We start from the raw sequence: 19596 nt of genomic DNA on the forward strand, positions 1-19596 counted from the left end.
TGTGTCATCCAAGACATGTCCTCTGTGTGCTCCTGAAAATGAAAAACTCGATGATTTCCTGGAGAGAAATATCAAATACCACTGGACTTACGTTTTTAGTTGTTAACATCTGCGTCTGTAGGCTAATGTCTTTCCTGAATTCCAGATCCTAATGCCTACTAATATATCTTCGCTTGGTAGTTCTACGTCAACATAAAAATGTCCCAAACTCGGGCTTCCCTGGTGGCTCAGTGGTTAAGAATCCACCTGCCAATGCAGGGGACACAGTTTCGAGCCCTGGTCCCAGAAGATCCCACATGCCGCGGAGCAACTAAGCTTGTGCGCCACAACTACTGAGCCCATGTGCTGCAACTACTGAAGCCCGTGTACCCTAGAGCCCGTACTCTGCAACAAGAGAAGCTACCTCAAAGAGAAGGCCATGCACTGCAATGAAGAGTAGCCCCTGCTTGCCACAACCAGAGAAAGCCCATGTGCAGCAACGAAGACCCAATGCAGCCAAAAATAAGTAAAAAAAAATGTCCCAAACTCAACTCCTTATCCTCCATATTTGCTTCTTCTCCACTGCTTTTTGCCTTAAGAAATGGCACACTTCCCCTGTCAGCCTAGATCCTCATGTCTTCCCAGTAGTTCCCTGGGATGGCCCTTGGATCAGAAGCCCTATTTCATGTCTGGAGTGGAGAAACACTGCAAGGCTCTGTAAGCCCTGGGCCTTTGTAAATTGTCCCTTGGGCTTCTGGGGGGCTATTGTCCTTGTCCCCAGGGCCAAAAGGAGTCTTTTACCTGGGAGGTAAGAGGTCCCAAGCTCCAGGCCAGGATAATAAACCAGACAGATTGCAAAGGTACTGGGTCCTGGAGGCTCTCAGGGTTTTTCTCAGGTTTTCTCCAAACAGTCCTATATCCTCTGCCAAGGATATGTGACTCCCTGCCCTGCCTTTCCAGTCTATTAAACCTAGGCTATTAAGGATTCAGAGAAATCATATACAAATTTCCTCCTATATTAAATGACATTAAAGTTAACATCCAAAGTTACAGAAAAAGATTTATTTAGTAAGGAATGTTCTCACATCCTTACTAAGCCTCAGTGTAGATGTGACTACCCTTGACAAGTCAAAGGTTAAAATGTCCCTCTGTCTCTGCAATATTTGTCAAGATTGAGTCCTAAGAGTTGCATTTTCAAATGCCTCTAATGAAAAGGGGGTATCTGTTCAGATGAAAAGGCAGAGGTGCAGAAACAGAGACTATGGTTGTCCCTGAAGAAGTGATACAAGATGACTAAGAAATATCATTTGAGAGAAGGGGAAGGACCAGCCAGCCCTACATTAAAAAGTTAAAGGAATAGGAGAAAAAACAAACCATGAAGTCAGTGTATAATTATAGCTGATGCATGTATCATGTTTTATAATGCAGTGCTTGGATGATTAAGCAAAGAAACATCAGGATAGGAAACCTAAGATGGAGCCAGAAACAAGGTCATTGCTGAACTTGTATGCTGTGAGTTCTACAGTATTTGATGGACATGGATATTTGGTCCTCAGCAGCCACTACAGACTGGCAGTCAGGTGAGTACGGCTGTTTGCTCAGTTGGGGGCCTCAGTTCAGACTAGTGTTCTCTGAGAACATCTTTACTTCTTCCCTAAACAGTTGCAAAGGAGAAACTAAAGCCATTTTAAACTATTTATTTATAAAAATGTCTTACATTTTACATATAATTTATTCTTGAGTATATTATATATTTTGTGGACATTTGAGATTCATTTTTCCATTATATTCTCTAACTGTCTAATGCTGGCATAGAAAGTAGTCATTAATTTCTAAATAATTATTTTTTAAAATGTGTAATAACTTCTCATCTACCCAGTCATCTAATCCTCAAACAGTAATAATTGCACCTTCTTATTTCTTGTGGCTAAAGATTTTTTCTTTTCTTTTACCTTATTACACTGTCTAGAAGAGCACTGAAATATGGAAGTATAATGCCATTCATATATGTAGTTTAAAATGTTCTAGTAGCTACGGTAGAAGAAAGTAAAAGGAAACATGAAATTCATTCAATAATATATTATTATTTAACCCCATATACCCAGAATAAAATTTCAACCTAAATCAATACAAAAATTAAAAATTAGGTATTTTACACTCTTTTTAAAAAAAATACTAAGTGTTCAAAATCTGGTACAGCACACCTCAATTCAGATGAGCCCTATTTCAAGTGCTCAGTAACCACATGTGGCTAGTGGCTGTCATTTTGGACAGTACAGGTCTAGAACTTCTAGAATACTATAAACAATGACCATGATTGCAAGTAGCCTTGTCTTATTATTTTGTTAAGTGGAAACATCACTTACTTTTAACTAGCTATTACTGCCATTTGGCTTGGGACAATTTTGATTTTTTATCATATCAAGGAGCAATCTTCCATTCCTAGTTTATAAAATGTTTTTGTTGTGGTGGTTAGTGTTATAAATTAGAAATGCTATTGAAGTCACCTCCTCATCTTTTAAGAAGATTTTTTTTTTCCCCTTTGACTTAGTGATATGTCATTTAAAAATTTCCCCTAATATTTATCTGTCTCTGCATTCCTGAAATAATTTTACTTAGTTATGGAACACACCTCTTTTTACTTGGCAGGATTTGGTTTGCTTTTATTTCATTTCACCAGGTCACGTTTCATTTCACAAGGTGAGATTCCCCCTTGAAAATAGTATGACTAATAATACTAGGCAGGCATAGGCACGCTCTGGACTGAGTGAAGGAAGGGCTGCTTTTTCTCCTGAGGGCCAGGAAGTTGAGTGTGTGGGGCAGGATGCAGGTCAGGGTGTGTGGCTGAGTCTGGAGCCTCCTGGACTCAGTCACCTGGGCCCAGTGCACGTGCCTTAGGGAAAATGGCTGAGTGCATGAGGAAAGTGCTGTGTAAAGGAATGGCAGCATTGGGAGCTGAGACATTGAATGATGTCGAACCACCGTATGCAGGCATAATACAGGGAGGGAGCCGTGTCCTCCTCCTTCTCTGTATCCTGAGAAGTCCTATGGGACTAGCCTGGGTGGTGTATGCCTCAAGCACCCCAATGCTGGTGACAATGGCCTGGGAGCGTGGGCCACCTGGTGCTGGTGTCTGGACCATTGATAAGCTCTGATCCATGGACAAGGATGACCCCGTTTCTGAGTCACGTGCTTTCAACAAATACCGTGTGTGTGGTCCAAGAATCATAGTAGCAGTACACTTGGCCCTCTGGTGGACTGGTCAGATTTTCTAGCACTTTTTTCTGTAAAACTGGTCACCAGGACTGACTATTTGCACAGAGTAGGTGTCCTTATGATTCTTGGAATTTTCATGAAAGTAGTGCCCAGAGAGAAGGAAAAGAGATGTTTTTATAATGGTGGAATGAATACTTAGTAATTATTCAAACTTGAATATTAAATGTGCCTGTATTAGTTTGCTAGGGCTGCGACAACAAGTTACACAGTCTCGGTGGATTAAGCAACAGAAATTTATTTTATCATATTTCTGGAGATTTAGAAGTCCCAGGTCAAGGTGATGGCAGAGTTCATTTCTTCTGAGACCTCTCTCCTTGGCTAGTAGATAGCGACTTCCTCACTGTGTCCTCACATGGTCTTTCCTCTGTGTGTTTGTGTCCAAATTTACTCATCTTATACTTATCAGGACACCAGTCATATTGGATCAGGGCCCACACCTGCAACCGTATTGTAACTTAATTACCTCTTTAAAGACCCTATCTCCGAGGAGGGGGGAAGATGGCGGAAGAGTAAGACACGGAGATCACCTTCCTCCCCACAGACACATCAGAAATACATCTACACGTGGAACAACTCCTACAGAACACCTACTGAATGCTGGCAGAAGACCTCAGACCTCCCAAAAGGCAAGAAACTCCCCACGTACCTGGGTAGGGCAAAAGAAAAAAGAATAAACAGAGACAAAAGAATAGGGACGGGACCTGCACCAGTGGGAGAGAGCTGTGAAGGAGGAAAGGTTTCCACACACTAGGAAGGCCCTTCGCGGGCAGAGACTGTGGGTGGTGGAGGGGGGAACTTCGGAGCCGCGGAGGAGAGCGCAGCAACAGGGGTGTGGAGGGCAAAGCAGAGAGATTCCTGCACAGAGGATCGGTGCCGACCAGCACTCACCAGGCCGAGAGGCTTGTCTGCTCACCCGCCGGGGTGGGCGGGGGCTGGGAACTGAGGCTTGGGCTTCGGAGCTTAGATCGCAGGGAGAGGACTGGAGTTGGCGGCGTGAACACAGCCTGAAGGGGGTTAGTGCGCCACAGCTAGCTGGGAGGGAGTCCGGGAAAAAGTCTGGAGCTGCCGAAGAGACAAGAGACTTTTTCTTGCCTCTTTGTTTCCTGGTGCGCGAGGAGACGGGATTAAGAGCGCCACTTAAAGGAGCTCCAGCCGCGAGCTGCGGCTAAAGGTGCGGACCCCAGAGATGGGCATGAGACCTTAAGGCTGCTGCTTCCGCCACCAAGAAGCCTGTGTGCGAGCACAGGTCACTATCCATACCTCCCCTCCTGGGACCCTGTGCAGCCCGCCATTGCCAGGGTCCCGGGATCCAGGGACAACTTCCCCGGGAGAATGCATAGCACGCCTCAGGCTGGTGCAACGTCATGCCGGCCTCTGCCGTCGCAGGCTCGCCCTGCATCCGTACCCCTCCCTCCCCCATGCCTGAGTGAGCCAGAGCCCCCGAATCAGCTGCTCCTTTAACCCCGTCCTGTCTGAGCGAAGAACAGACGCCCTCCGGCGACCTACACACAGAGGCGCGGCCAAATCCAAAGCTGAACCCCGGGAGCTGTGCGAACAAAGAAGAGAAAGGGAAATTTCTCCCAGCAGACTCAGGAGCAGCGGATTAAATCTCCACAATCAACTTGATGTACCCTGCATCTGTGGAATACCTGAATAGACAACGCATCATCCTAAACTGAGGAGGTGGGCTTTGCGAGCAAGATATATTATGCTTTCCCCTTTTCCTCTTTTTGTGAGTGTGTATGTGTATGCTTCTGTGTGAGATTTTGTCTGTATAGCTTTGCTTTCACCATTTGTCCTAGGGTTCTGTCCGTCTGTTTTTTTTGTTTGTTTGATCTAAAAACTATTTTTCTTAATAATTATTTTTTTATTTTAATAACTGTATTTTATTTTACTTTTTTATTTTATTTTATTCTGTTTCTTTCTTTCTTTCTACCTTTTCTCCCTTTTATTCTGAGCTGTGTGGATGAAAGGCTCTTGGTGCTGCAGCCAGGAGTCAGTGCTGTGCCTCTGACATAGAGGAGCCAACTTCAGGACACTGGTCCACAAGAGACCTCCCAGCTCCAAATAATATCAAATGGCGAAAATCTCCCAGAGATCTCCATCTCAACACCCAGCTTCACTCAATGACCATCAAGCTACAGTGCTGGACACCCTATGCCAAACAACTAGCAAGACAGGAACACAGCCCCACCCATTAGCAGAGAGGCTGCCTAAAATCATAATAAGGCCACAGACACCCCCAAACACACCACCAGACATGGACCTGCCCACCAGAAAGACAAGATCCAGCCTCATCCACCAGAACACAGGCACTAGTCCCCTCCACCAGGAAGCCTACACAACCCACTGAACCAACTTTAGCCACTGGGGACAGACACCAAAAACAATGGGAACTATGAACCTGCAGCCTGCAAAAAGGAGACCCCAAACACAGTAAGATAAGCAAAATGAGAAGACAGAAAAACACACAGCAGATGAAGGAGCAAGATAAAAAACCCACCAGACCTAACAATTGAAGAGGAAATAGGCAGTCTACCTGAAAAAGAATTCAGAATAATGATAGTAAAGATGATCTAAAATCTTGGAAATAGAATAGAGAAAATGCAAGAAACATTTAACAAGGACCTAGAAGAACTAAAGAGGAAACAAACAATGATGAACAACACAATAAATGAAATTAAAAATACTCTAGAAGGGATCAATAGCAGAATAACTGAGGCAGAAAAATGGATAAGTGACCTGGAAGATAAAATAGTGGAAATAACTACTGCAGAGCAGAATAAAGAAAAAAGAATGAAAAGAACTCAAGACAGTCTCAGAGACCTCTGGGACAACATTAAATGCACCAAAATTCAAATTATAGGGGTTCCAGAAGAAGAAGAGAAAAAGAAAGGGACTGAGAAAATATTTGAAGAGATTATAGTTGAAAACTTCCCTAATATGGGAAAGGAAATAGTTAATCAAGTCCAGGAAGCATAGAGAGTCCCATACAGGATAAATCCAAGGAGAAACACACCAAGACACATATTAATCAAACTATCAAAAATTAAATGCAAAGTAAACATATTAAAAGCAGCAAGGGAAAAACAACAAATAACACACAAGGGAATCCCCATAAGGTTAACAGCTGATCTTTCAGCAGAAACTCTACAAGCCAGAAGGGAGTGGCAGGACATATTTAAAGTGATGAAGGAGAAGAACCTACAACCAAGATTACTCTACCCAGCAAGGATCTCATTCAGATTTGATGGAGAAATTAAAACCTCTACAGACAAGGGAAAGCTGAGAGAGTTCAGCACCACCAAACCAGCTTTACAACAACTGCTAAAGGAACTTCTCTATGCAAGAAACACAAGAGAAGGAAAAGACCTACAATAACAAACCCAAAACAATTAAGAAAATAGGAACATACATATCGATAATTACCTTAAATGTAAATGGATTAAATGCTCCCATCAAAAGACACAGACTGGCTGAATGGATACAAAAACAAGACCCATATATATGCTGTCTACAAGAGACCCATTTCAGACCTAGGGACACATACAGACTGAAAGTGAGGGGATGGAAAAAGATATTCCATGCAAATGGAAATCAAAAGAAAGCTGGAGTAGCAATTCTCATATATCAGACAAAATAGACTTTAAAACAAAGACTATTACAAGAGACAAAGAAGGACACTACATAATGATCAAGGGATCGATCCAAGAAGACATAACAATTGTAAATATTTATGCACCCAACATAGGAGCACCTCAATATATAAGGCAAATACTAACAGCCATAAAAAGGGGAAATCAACAGTAGCACAGTAATAGTAGGGGACTTTAACACCCCACTTTCACCAATGGACAGATCATCCAAAATGAAAATAAATAAGGAAAATAAATAAGGACACATTAAACAAGATGGACTTAATTGATATTTATAGGACATTCCATCCAAAAACAACAGAATACACATTTTCCTCAAGTGCTCATGGAATATTCTCCAGGATAGATCATATCTTGGGTCACAAATCAAGCCTTGGTAAATTTAAGAAAATTGAAATCATATGAGCTATCTTTTCCAACCACAACGCTATGAGACTAGATATCAATTACAGGAAAAGATCTGTAAAAAATACAAACACATGGAGGCTAAACAATACACTACTTAATAACGAAGTGATCACTGAAGAAATCAAAGAGGAAATCAAAAAATACCTAGAAACAAATGACAATGAAGACATGACGACCCAAAACCTATGGGATGCAGCAAAAGCAGTTCTAAGAGGGAAGTTTATAGCAATACAATCCTACCTTAAGAAACAGGAAACATGTCGAATAAACAACCTAACCTTGCACCTAAAGCAATTAGAGAAAGAACCAAAAAAACCCCAAAGTTAGCAGAAGGAAGGAAATCATAAAGATCAGATCAGAAATAAATGAAAAAGAAATGAAGGAAACAATAGCAAAGAGCAATAAAACTAAAAGCTGGTTCTTTGAGAAGATAAACAAAATTGATAAAACATTAGCCAGACTCATCAAGAAAAAAAGGGAGAAGACTCAAATCAATAGAATTAGAAATGAAAAAGGAGAAGTAACAACTGACACTGCAGAAATACAAAAGATCATTAGAGATTACTACAAGCAACTCTATGCCAATAAAGTGGACAACCTGGAAGAAACGGACAAATTCTTAGAAATGCACAACCTGCCAAGACTGAATCAGGAAGAAATAGAAAATATGAACAGACCAATCACAAGCACCAGAATTGAAACTGTGATTAAAAATCTTCCAAAAAACAAAAACCCCATAAGATGTTATGGAAAAGCTGAACGAACTTTTTGGCCAAACCAATATTACATATCTCACCTAGTGGGATGTGGGGCAGCAGGGCATAATAAACATGTTACTATTTCATACCATGACATGAAAATAATAATAATATATATATATGAATTCAGATCAAATTTAATGTTAAATGAGTTTCAGTCAGGTTTTGTCTTCAAACACTTTATAAAATAAACTACAAAGCGTTTGGAAGTTTAGAACTATAAATAAGGGATTGTGGGTCTGGGTACCATTAAGATTATCTTTCCCCTGAGAACATGAAAGTTTCATCTGAGTACAGCTTGCTTTATATGTATGTGTGTAGTACATATATAGTCTATATGTATATAGTCTGTTGAACTCTTTAAGATTTGCCTATAATTATTGAACTACTTGGGCTGTTTGTTTAATGAATCAATTTTGGTGTTTATAGATTTTCTAGAAACTCTTTTCCTAGTGATTTTCAAATATACTAGCAGGGCTGACATAGTACTCATTTACCTTTTAAAAAAGTAAACTTCATACTTACGGTTAAATGCCATGTTTATTCCTAACCTTTTTCCCCTTAATTGCACCCACTATATATTTTTCTGTTTCTTTAAAGTCAACAGTTGGAATTACTTTTCCATTTCTGTAGATTTCTTTCTAAAAACCATAATTTGTAATATTATCTCTATTACATTCTTATAAAAACTTTTCTCATTATGTTCTCTTTCTGACATCTTGAGGCAGATGCTCAGTTTCTCTATTTTATTCCTTTTTGAAGCAATAAAATTGAGGCTCAGAATTTTTCTCTGAATGCTGCTTCAGTCTCATTCCATAGTTTGATATGTGGCTGAGGAACTGCAGGCTTGATTAACTCCGAGGCCAGTGGCTCCACCCTTTCCTGACCCCGTCTCTACCTCAAAACTGCCATCTTCAAAACTTGCCATATTGATTTCCCTTTTTTTTCCTGTTTGTTCGTCCTTTTACTTTGTAACTCTTTTCATTGGCTTTTTCTTTCTTTTTTTTAAACAAAATCTCATTTTCTCCTACTACAAACCTAAAGAAGCCAAAGCCCTCCCTTGAACCTGCCCTCTCTCCTTTTGCAGTTGAAATGTCAGGAGATGTGAGTACAGTGATTGGTTTAGTTATTCCTGAAGGGGGGACACTTTAGGGAATGACAGGGTCTAATGAGTGACAGTGGCCACAGTGGTTGAAGTGGAGGCAAGTCCGTGAGATGCAGAAATGAAACAACCAAGGGGCCCGGAGGGAACGGGTATAATATACCACATGATCGTCGGAAGCAGTGGGTGTTTTCCTTTTGGTTTGGCTTTTAGGAAAGCATGGTTTGTCTTCATTCTACTATCTTATTTTCCTATTTTCTCTTGTTTATGCCTCCTTTTTGGAAGGGTGGTGGTGATTTTTTTGCCGTTTTCTTGCTTCTTCCATGCGGTCTGATTTCTTTTTTGGTAGTCTCTGTGGGATATAAAGCCTTTTACATTCTATTAATGGTTACATTAAATAAACAATATTTTATCTTATATGTCACTTATTATCCGTGCCGAGTATCTCTATTAACTCTGTTGTCTAAGAGGAAGAGAGATGCTTATTTTTACCTCTACCCTCCACTCTTCTGTTTCCCCTGCACCCGACCCTCTGTCCCCACTCTGGGCTTGAGTTGATAAATGGGTACTCTGTTAAATTGTTAGATTGATTGTTAAGTTGATTTTTTTTTTACATTGTGTATATTTTACCAGAAGGATTATCTATGACATTTGCATTCTGGTTTGTAACAATTATATAGAATTACTTTTTAGTGTAAATGCTTTTAGTGCTTCTATTTGAAAGGTAGGAAGGAAAGGGCTGGGGAGACAAGCATTAGATGATACTCTGGGTGAGAGACCCGGCTCCCACCTGGGGTTAAGCTTGTTGGGTGCCTCACTGGGGACTCCGGAAAGGAGATTTCTTTTTCTTTTCTCTCATCTCCCATCGTTGGCCAAATATTCTCTCTGCAATGATAGTGGACCAGCCTGAAGGACCGGAGACCAAAAATGACACCAATATCAGACAGCTTTCCTGGATTTTAGCCACGACATATCTTCCCTGAGAGGTGGCGCCCCGTGGAAGTTCTCTGGCTTTCTTGCCCCGGGCTTTCTTCCTGCCCATTTTTGTTGTTGTTCTGTAAAAGCCATAATACCCTTCCAAGGTAGCTTTGATCTTAGATATTCAGCCCATGAGTATAGCATGTCAAGGGTCAAACATTCTCCTAGGAGCATTTGGGTATTTTTCTGGTTTTTCAATATATATGTTTTTTTTTTCTGCTTTCCTTTGGGTTGATATATGTTTTGAGAAATTTCCCAGAAACAATCTGCTGATGTCCTGGGAGGTTGGCAGTGCTCTGGGTGGGGATTTTAGGGGTGTGGACCTCTGGTCACACCACGGAAGCAATGGTGAGCACTCCTGCATCTTCTCCATCCCAGTGGTACCCCTGCTGGTTGCAGTCCTCGTAGGGTACATAGCAAATGTCTGGATGTACCAGATACTAAAGACATTCAGATGCTTCCCTGGGATGCCACTTGGGCCTCCATCTGAGTGTGACTGTGTTAATGAACGCCCTTCATTCAGGCTTATAGGCTTCTTGGGGGTAAGGCAGCACTTTATTCTCTCCAAAGAAAGGACTTGAGCCACACAACATAAACTTGAGTTCAGATTTGGCTTGCTACATGTTAGAGTTGTTTTCAAGAGTTTAAGGAAACCTATAGGCTTGGACCCACTGGGATTGATTTACTAGCTTGGGGTCTTTTGTTTTTTACTCTTTTTTAAACAGAGAGAGAGAGAGAGAGAGAGAGAGAGAGAGAGTGTGTGTGTGTGTGTATGTCTGTTTCTTTTTCATGAACTCACGCATGCTATTTAACTTTAGAGTTGGTGGTCGTATCTTAGAGCGATGCACCTTTAGGTGTGGTCCATAGATGAACACCGTCAACACACCACTGGGGAGCTTGTTTGACACACATATTCTCAAGCACCATGATTCAGAAACTGAGAGTGGGACCCAGCAACCTGTATCTTAACAAGCCCTCCAGGGGATTCTGGTGCACATTAAAGAATGAGAACCACTGTCTTAGAGATAATCCACTCTACCCTTCTCAGCCTTCACTTGAGGTACTAAGACTCCTCCACAGGGAAAGTGATTTACCCAAGATGACATGTAGGGTCAGTGGCAGCCCAGGGATTAGAACCCACGTGTTACACATGAAAAGAGCTGACATCACACCTGGAATATAGGAGGTATTCAGTAAATTAACTTTCCTTCCTCTTGCTTCTGCCCCTGTCTGAGAGCAGCAGGACATAATCAGCTAGGGATGCGCTGCTATCTCTCAATGCTCATCTCTCTTTCTCCCCTCAATTCAAATAACCCAGAGGAAGGTCCCAGCACGTGCTGTTAACTCACTGTGCATCCGAGAGCTCCCTGCCTTGCCCCTGTTCCCATTGTGATGATGAAGAAGTGAAGGGTTGGCCTGCCTCGCTCAGATCCTTTCCAGTTCTGACTTTCTAAGGCTTCACAGCAGGCTCTGACACACACGTTTCCCTGGTTGGCTATCAGCGGCCATCTGGCAATTAGCAGTCTCTGAGGAAGCTAATCCTACTCTGAGCTGGATTAAAGCTGAAGCTTAAAACATGGAGATAGGTAGGTGATTTATGTTTGAGTCTTTGGGTCCTGCTGTCCCTGGCAGCCTGGTGATGGAGGACAGAGAAGCTGATTTCCTCCCTTATCTATCTCAGGATCAGCTTCCAGAGGGACACCCTGAGCTGGGAGCTGAGCGGGGCTGCAGGAGGTGCTGGGTGAGCTCCAGGAGCCCAGCGCCAGCCAACAGGGCACGGCCATGCTGGCCAAAGGAGACTGGAGAGAGTCAAGTTCTGTGTCCAGCGCTGCATCACTAAAGCAGGTGCGATGGGGGACCTGGGGGATAAAGGCCAGATCGTTTTGAACCACGGCTCCTGGGTGCCATCCGGGGCCCCGTGGTGGCAGCCGACAAGCCCTCTGGCTCCTCTGGAGGGCCCTCTCATGAGGCACCGTGGTCAGAAAGCAAACCCGTGTGTTCGTTCACAGCCTAAGGAGATAATTAACTTACCTCTACAGAGGGAGTTGATTACATTCCTAGCATGACCAGAATGCGAAGTCTGAACTTGGAAACGCTGGTGGTGGTGGGACGTATTTGTAATGGTTGGCTGAGGAGCCGTTTGCTCAGAAATTGGCCGAGTAATCAGACAAGTGCCTCTTTTCCTAATTGTTGATAAAAATCAGCTATTATGGCAGAGCCAGGGACTCACTCCTGAGACAGCCCATTACTTAAGGTGAGCATGCCTCCGAATAAGTTAGGACCATCTCAAAACATTTCACATAACTTGAGTTTAAAAGCAAGTTGTGCCTGTTGTGAATTCTGTATAGAGCTGGGCACAGGGGAGCGGGATTTACTGCCTGCATTTCATGGCTGGCTTGCTACTACTGTCAGGAACCGCCTTTCACAAATATTTACTCAGGGTAGATATCTTATTGAGCACCTACTATGTGCAGCTCTGTGCTAGGTGCTGAGGGGCTGGAGCAGACAGGTTCTCTATCCTTGAGGAGTTTACTGCTTATCCTATGAGAAAAGTTTTATCAAATGTGCTTGAACCCTGACTTGTGCGGTTTATTCTTTAAGGGTCATTGTTGTTCCTTTGATGGAGTGGACTGGAAAGTAATAAGCTTCTTAAGAGCTCACCTGTACCAAGCACTGTACTAAGCATCAGCACACTTAATTCTCACACCATTTTGTAAAGAAACTGCTATTATGTTTCCTGTTTTATATACAGTAAAGCTGTGGCACGGGGAGCTTAAGTACCTCCACCACGATGGTGAGAGGCAGACCCAGGAGGTGCACCCAGGTTTGTGGACTGCAGAGCCCATGCTCTTAATGCTGAGGCCGCAGAGAGATTGGTTTGCAAAGGCTGCACCTCCCACCTCAATTTCGCCTCTGCCACACCTACCCTGTGTAAGCACCCCCTACACACACTGGCTTCTTGCAGTTACTGGAGCCCACTGAGTGGCTTCCTGCCTTCGAGGTTTTATCCCCGCTTCATGTGCTCTTGTCGTCTCTGCATAGCTTTCTGCTTCTGCTTATTCAGGTCTCTGATTAAATATCCATTCCTTACAGAGGTCTCCTTTGGCCCTCTGGTCTCAAATCACCCTCCCCGCCTTCCTTCTTGAACCTTTTCATCTATTTTGTTTTCATGGCATTTACTATTATCTGAAATTAAGTTATTTGTATATTTTTTCACTTGTTTATGGTCTGATGCTCTTACCAGATGATAAGGAATTCTTGGATCTTGTAGTTCTTGAAGCACTTTCCTATTGAGTTTTCCAATAGTTTGGTGAGATAGGCAGTTTAGGTGCTTTCATTACCAGTTATTCCCCAAGGATGCTGAAGTTCAGATATTGGAATTGGTTTATTCAAGGTCCTACCACATCTGTGGCAGAAGTAGAATTATACCACGGATGGGCCGTCTGATGACTGGTTCAGTGCTCTTCTCCCTGCACCAAGAAGGATCCATTCCAAGTGACAAGCAATAACCAATCTCATTATTTTAGGGCCCTGGAAAGCATAAAGTCACTGAATTAACCAATGACACTGAATTAAAGTTTCTCATGTGTTCTTTCACACACTCCCCTCCTCCAACATGTCATGTCAAGTGGAACAAAATAAGATAGCCCCAGGTGATAAGAAATTGGATCTGGAGATTTGAGAGAGAGCAACTGATGAAAAAAGAAATTATAGACTATTTTATTAATTAGTTTGTATGCCTATCTTAGTCCACAAAGTTTCCATTTGGCTCCAAAAATACCTAATAAAATAGATGCATAAATAAGAAATTAGAGCAAAAGGAGAAAGCAAAACTAGTTGGAAACATTAAATGATCAAAAAATGAGACCCTAAAATGCAGAGTTAAAAGACTTACCACCATGAACTACACACCGTTTAAGTTCTGAGTTTTCTAGCAGGTATTGTCAAAAGGAAAAACTTGGTTGGTTACATAATTCAGAATGTTTTTGCATAAAATAAAACAAAATTACTTAGGAGAAAAACAGCCATTCCATTTTCTAAACTGGAGGTTAATTTCTCTTGAAAGAAAAGCATCTAGTACAGTATTTCTCAACTTTTCTAAACCTGTGACCTTTTTGATAGTGATTAAAAAACCTCTCCCTTGGGCTTCCCTGGTGGTGCAGTGGTTGGGAGTCCGCCTGCCGATGCAGGGGACACGGGTTCGTGCCCCGGTCCGGGAAGATCCCACATGCCGCGGAGCGGCTGGACCCGTGAGCCATGGCCGCTGAGCCTGCGCGTCCGGAGCCTGTGCTCCGCAACGGGAGAGGCCACAGCAGTGAGAGGCCCGCGTACCACAAAAACAAAAACAAAAACAATAAAAACCAAAAAACCTCTCCCTTCTGCTGAGAATTACTGATGCACAGAAAATGGATGCTATGTTCTCCATAGTGCCATCAACTAGGACAATTTTGTTGAGCTTAACTTTCTATAGATTGTAGTAGAAATAGATACTGTTTTCTTTTCCAAGTCAAAAATTAAGCCATCTGATCCCCCAGAGATCTGAGTCACCCCATCTATAGAGCACGGCATCACTTCTCATTTGGAACCATCACAATAATAATTGATTTAGGCAAGAGTCATCAACAGATGCTGAAACTGTTGGGTGAAAATTTGATGAGGAACAGGATATTTACTTAATCTCAAAGTATCTCCGCTTATGAATTACAAAGGGAAAAATAGTAATTTTACAAGGGACCCCACTTTAGTGAAGTGATCAGAGTTATCTCCATTTATGGGACAAATGAACATATGCCTCCTGATGCCAAGACATATCACCTCTGCGGCATTTCTGTCAAAACGGTGTAATCTGAATATAATCATGAGGAAATACCAGACAAAACCAAGTTACTTTACAAAATAACTGGCTTGTTCTCTTCAACAAGTGAAGGTCAGAAAAAACAAAGAGACAGAGGTACTGTTCCAGATTAAGGGAGACCAAAGAGACGGGACAGCTGAATGCAACGTGTGATCCTGGACTGCATCCTGGACTAAAATTTTCTTTCAATTTCTCTTCCTTTTTTAGTTATCTCATTTTTAAAAACTGTAAGGTTGTTGTTGGGACAATTGGCCAAATTTGAATAAGATCTACAGATTAGATCATACTAAATCGTATTTTCCTGATTTTGATTATGTCCTCCTAGTTATGTAAAAGAGTACCCCCAAATAATACACACTGAAGTTTCAGGGATGAATGGGTATCATAAATCAGCAATTTACTCTCAATTGGTCAAATACATGTGTATATTTAATTATATGTGTAATTTGAATGTATGTAATTTATATATTATAATAATTCATATGTATATGAGAAAGTGATAAAAATTTAACAGTTGTAGGAAATCTGGAAGAAAGGTATCTGGAGTTCTTTTTATTATTCTTACAAGTTTTCTGTACATCTGAAATGATTTCAAAATAAATACTGACAACCTCCCAAAGACTGACGGATCCGATTAGCTGGTTTTAAGGGCTCCTTGGCTCACAGGCTGCAAGTCCACCTGTAGGTGGGAGGAGCACCAGTTGACTCGAGAGTAAACTTCAATCACATGTTGGGCTGCATTTTCACAGACAATATTTGCCGTTTCCAGGACACTTTCTTTTTTAAAAAATTAATTAATTAATTTATTTTTGGCTGCGTTGGGTCTTCGTTGCTGCGTGCAGTCTTTCTCTAGTTGCGGCGAGCGGGGGCTGCTTTTCATTGTGGTGCGTAAGCTTCCCATTGCCATGGCTTCTCTTTTTTGGAGCACAGGCTCTAGGCGCGCGGGCTTCAGTAGTTGTGGCACACGGGCTCAGTAGTTGTGGCTCACATGCTCTAGAGTGCAGGCTCAGTAGTTGTGGCGCTCTGGCTTAGCTGCTCTGTGCGTGTGGGATCTTCCTGGACCAGGGCTAGAACCTATATCACCTGCATTGGCAGGCAGATTCTTAACCACTGCACCACCAGGAAAGTCCTCCAGGACACTTTTTTTTTTTTTGCTCTACGTGGGCCTCTCACTGTTGTGGCCTCTCCTGTTGCAGAGCACAGGCTCCGGACGCACAGGCTCAGTGGCCATGGCTCACGGGCCCAGCCGCTCCGCGACATGTGGGATCCTCCCGGACCGGGGCACGAACCCGTGTCCCCTGCATTAGCAGGTGGACTCTCAACCACTGCGCCACCAGGGAAGCCCAGGACACTTTATTTTTAATTGACTTATTTTGTAGACTCATTCTGTGTCACTAGTAAGGTCCTGTCTCCAGATTTTATTGTGAGAGTATTCCTTGTTAGCATAGAGAAACGAATGGCATTTGAAGAAGGATTTAAGGATTCACCTTAAAAGATCCTACTTAATTATTAGCATCTTCCACTGCCTCCATATTACTGTTATTTATGTCTCACTGGGAGGGTTTCCACAAGCATCCTTCTGTTGCCTTTCATCACCTCTTTTTGATATATTTTCTTTTCCTCTGTTTTTTCCTTCCAGTTTTTGTATTTTATGCTGACAGTTTTATGAGGAATGGTTTTAATAGGTACATGTTGTAAAATGGAAATATTTTACTGGGATATTACATAAAATACACAGGAGAAACTAGGGTATAAATTATATTTTTTATCATAAGATTTTACTGCAAATAAGTTCGCATATACGATCTTTTATTTATGATAAGAGCAGATTCTTTTTACTTATAGCTGCTTTTGAATTTAGTGCTTCAGTAAGGAAGCTTCTGTGTAGTTACATAAAAGAAGGTTCTATTTTGATGAGAAATGAATCTCTTATTTGGGGAATGTTATTTTTCCTGTTGACTTATAGAGGGAGGGAAAAGTGGAGGTGGTGATTACTTTGGGATGGGGTTAAATGTCAGTCTCTGTTGGGAAGAAAAGACTATGCTGTTCCCTTAAACTTATTGCAAAGGGGTGTGTGTTGTTAGCCTTCAATGTGGCCTCAATGCCAGGGTAGCCCCACCTGCCCTCAGCCTACCTCCACCCAACCTACCCTCATCATTAGTCATTTGTAGGCAAAGGGCAAGAGCAGTGAGGTCTATTCTTGCTGTTTCTGGGCCCTGCATTTTATCGGGAATACAAGACTAAGGAAACTGTGTAGCCTGTCTCTGTTTCTTGCTGACTTGCAATTTCTATCTTATTGAAATAGAAAATTAACTGAAATGTAGTCTTGCCCCCTGGGAGGAGGTGTTCCTATTTTGGCAGGCCATGAAAGATGTCCTATTGGAAACTGAAACTCAACAAACAAGACACTTGCACTTAATGGCCTACGCACACACGTTTATCAAGTCCTCTTTACAGGCTTATATTTTCTCAAAGCATCCCCTCCTTTGGATTTCCCATTTCAATTAATGGCACCATCATTTTTCCTATTCCTTGGGTGAAATTAAACAACGGCACATTTTGAAATGCGAAAATTCAGGGAAGGATGTTTAAGAGAACCAACAGGTAGATGTATTTGAGTTTTAATTGCCTCTTTTTCTTTCTTCTTTGTCAAATCACATTTTGTTTCTTCCACTCATTTTCCTTCTCTTTCTCCTTTCTCTTGCCTCTCTCCCCTACTCTTTCAATATGTTCTTTGCATATAGTGGAGAGTTGACTTAAAGATCCATCTCTGGAATTCACTTCTATGAAATGGTGCTGGCAATTTCTGGTTTTGTTTACTTTTCAGACAGAATTAAGGTTTTGTGCAAGTCTTCCTTATGTATGGCAGCTCAGCACAAAAGGCAACTGGCATTTCTTCTCCTTTGTACATATCCATTTTTCTGGCCTGCTGATATGCATACAGTTTTCACCAGGAATGTTCAGTAGCTAACCAGTTAAGACCTCTGGTTTCTGCATTCAGTTGATACCTTTATGTTTTTGGGAGCTCTGATGGTAGAATAGCACTGAGCTAGGCTTTCATGAACAAAATTCTTGATAAGCTATTTAAGAATACTATGAAAGGGGAAAGTCAATTTTAAAATTTCCAGAATTCTATTTCTCTAATAAATTGATCTTTGCCATTGTCAGTTTCACAAGTCTTTGTCAAAGATGCACACATAGTTTTGCTTGAGTTGTAAACAGTGTGTAGATCCATTTTATATATTCTGCCTTTATTCTAACTGTTGTAAACACTTATCCAGCTTGCCATGTAATTTTATTTTTATAACAATTATTGAGCACCTTTTATGTGTCAGCTACTATATATTTTTTCCACATCTTTATTGGAGTATAAATGCATTACAATGTTGTGTTAGTTTCTGCTTTATTGGAGTATAAATGCATTACAATGTTGTGTTAGTTTCTGCTGTATAAAGTGAATCAGCTATATATATACGTACATCCCCATAAATCCTCCCTATTGAGCCTCCCTCCCACAATCCCTATCCCACCCCTCTAGGTCGTCACAAAGCATCGAGTTGATCTCCTTGTGCAATGCTGCTGCTTCCCACTAGCCATCCATTTTACATTTCATAGTGTATATATGTCAATGCTACTCTCTCACTTCATCCCAGCTTCCCCTTCCCCTGCCATGTCCTCACATCCGTTCTCTAGGTCTGTGTCTTTATTCTTGCCCTGCTACTAGGTTCACCAGCACTGCTTTTTAAAATTCCATATATATGCATTAGCATACGGTATTTGTTTTTATCTTTCTGACTTACTTCACTCTGACAGATTCGAGGTCCATCCACCTCACTACAAATAACTCAATTTTGTTCCTTTTTATAGCTGAGTAATATTCCATTGTATATATGTGCCACATCTTCTTTATCCATTCATCTATTGTTGGACATTTAGGTTGCTTTCATGTACTGGCTATTGTAAATAGTGCTGCAATGAACATTGTGGTACATATATATATTTTTGAATTATGGCTTTCTCTGGGTATATGCCCAGTAGTGGGATTGCTGGGTCATATGATAGTTCTATTTTTAGTTTTATAAGGAACCTCCATACTGTTCTCCATAGTGGCTGTATCAATTTACATTCCCACCAACAGGGCAAGAGGGTTCCCTTTTCTCCACACCCTCTCCAGCATTTATTGTTTCTAATTTTTTGGTGATGGCCATTCTGACCGGTGTGAGGTGATACCTCATTGTGGTTTTGATTTGCATTTCTCTAATAATTAGTGATGTTGAGCATCTTTTCATGTATTTGTTGGCCATTTGTATGTCTTCTCTGGAGAAACGCCTATTTAGGTCTCCTGCCCATTTTTGTATTGGGTCGTTTGTTTTTGTGATATTGAGTTGCATGAGCTGCTTGTATATTTTGGAGATTAATCCTTTGTCAGTTGCTTTGTTTAAATATTTTCTCCCATTCTGAGAGCTGTCTTTTTGTCTTGTTTATGGTTTCCTTTACTGTGCAAAAGCTTTTAGGTTTCATTAGGTCCCATTTGTTTATTTTTGTTCTTATTTCCATTTCTCTAGGAGGTGGATCAAAAAGGAT

The 19596-nt window shown here is 41.5% G+C and overlaps 1 long non-coding RNA gene across 3 annotated transcripts in view; it reads left to right on the plus strand.

Moving 5' to 3' along the window:
• The window catches only part of LOC137205420 (uncharacterized), a 429493-nt gene that overhangs the window by 348937 nt on the left and 60960 nt on the right, over nt 1–19596 (plus strand). For 2 of the 3 annotated variants that reach the window (XR_010934129.1, XR_010934127.1), the window contains exon 12: nt 1408–1559. This is a non-coding gene — a long non-coding RNA (uncharacterized lncRNA). Of the gene's footprint in view, nt 1–1407; nt 1560–11838; nt 12003–19596 lie in introns of all 3 variants that reach the window. The other variant, XR_010934128.1, reaches the window with a different exon arrangement.

The sequence above is a fragment of the Pseudorca crassidens genome, chromosome 14 (assembly GCF_039906515.1).
Source record: "Pseudorca crassidens isolate mPseCra1 chromosome 14, mPseCra1.hap1, whole genome shotgun sequence".
Lineage (NCBI taxonomy): Eukaryota > Metazoa > Chordata > Mammalia > Artiodactyla > Delphinidae > Pseudorca > Pseudorca crassidens.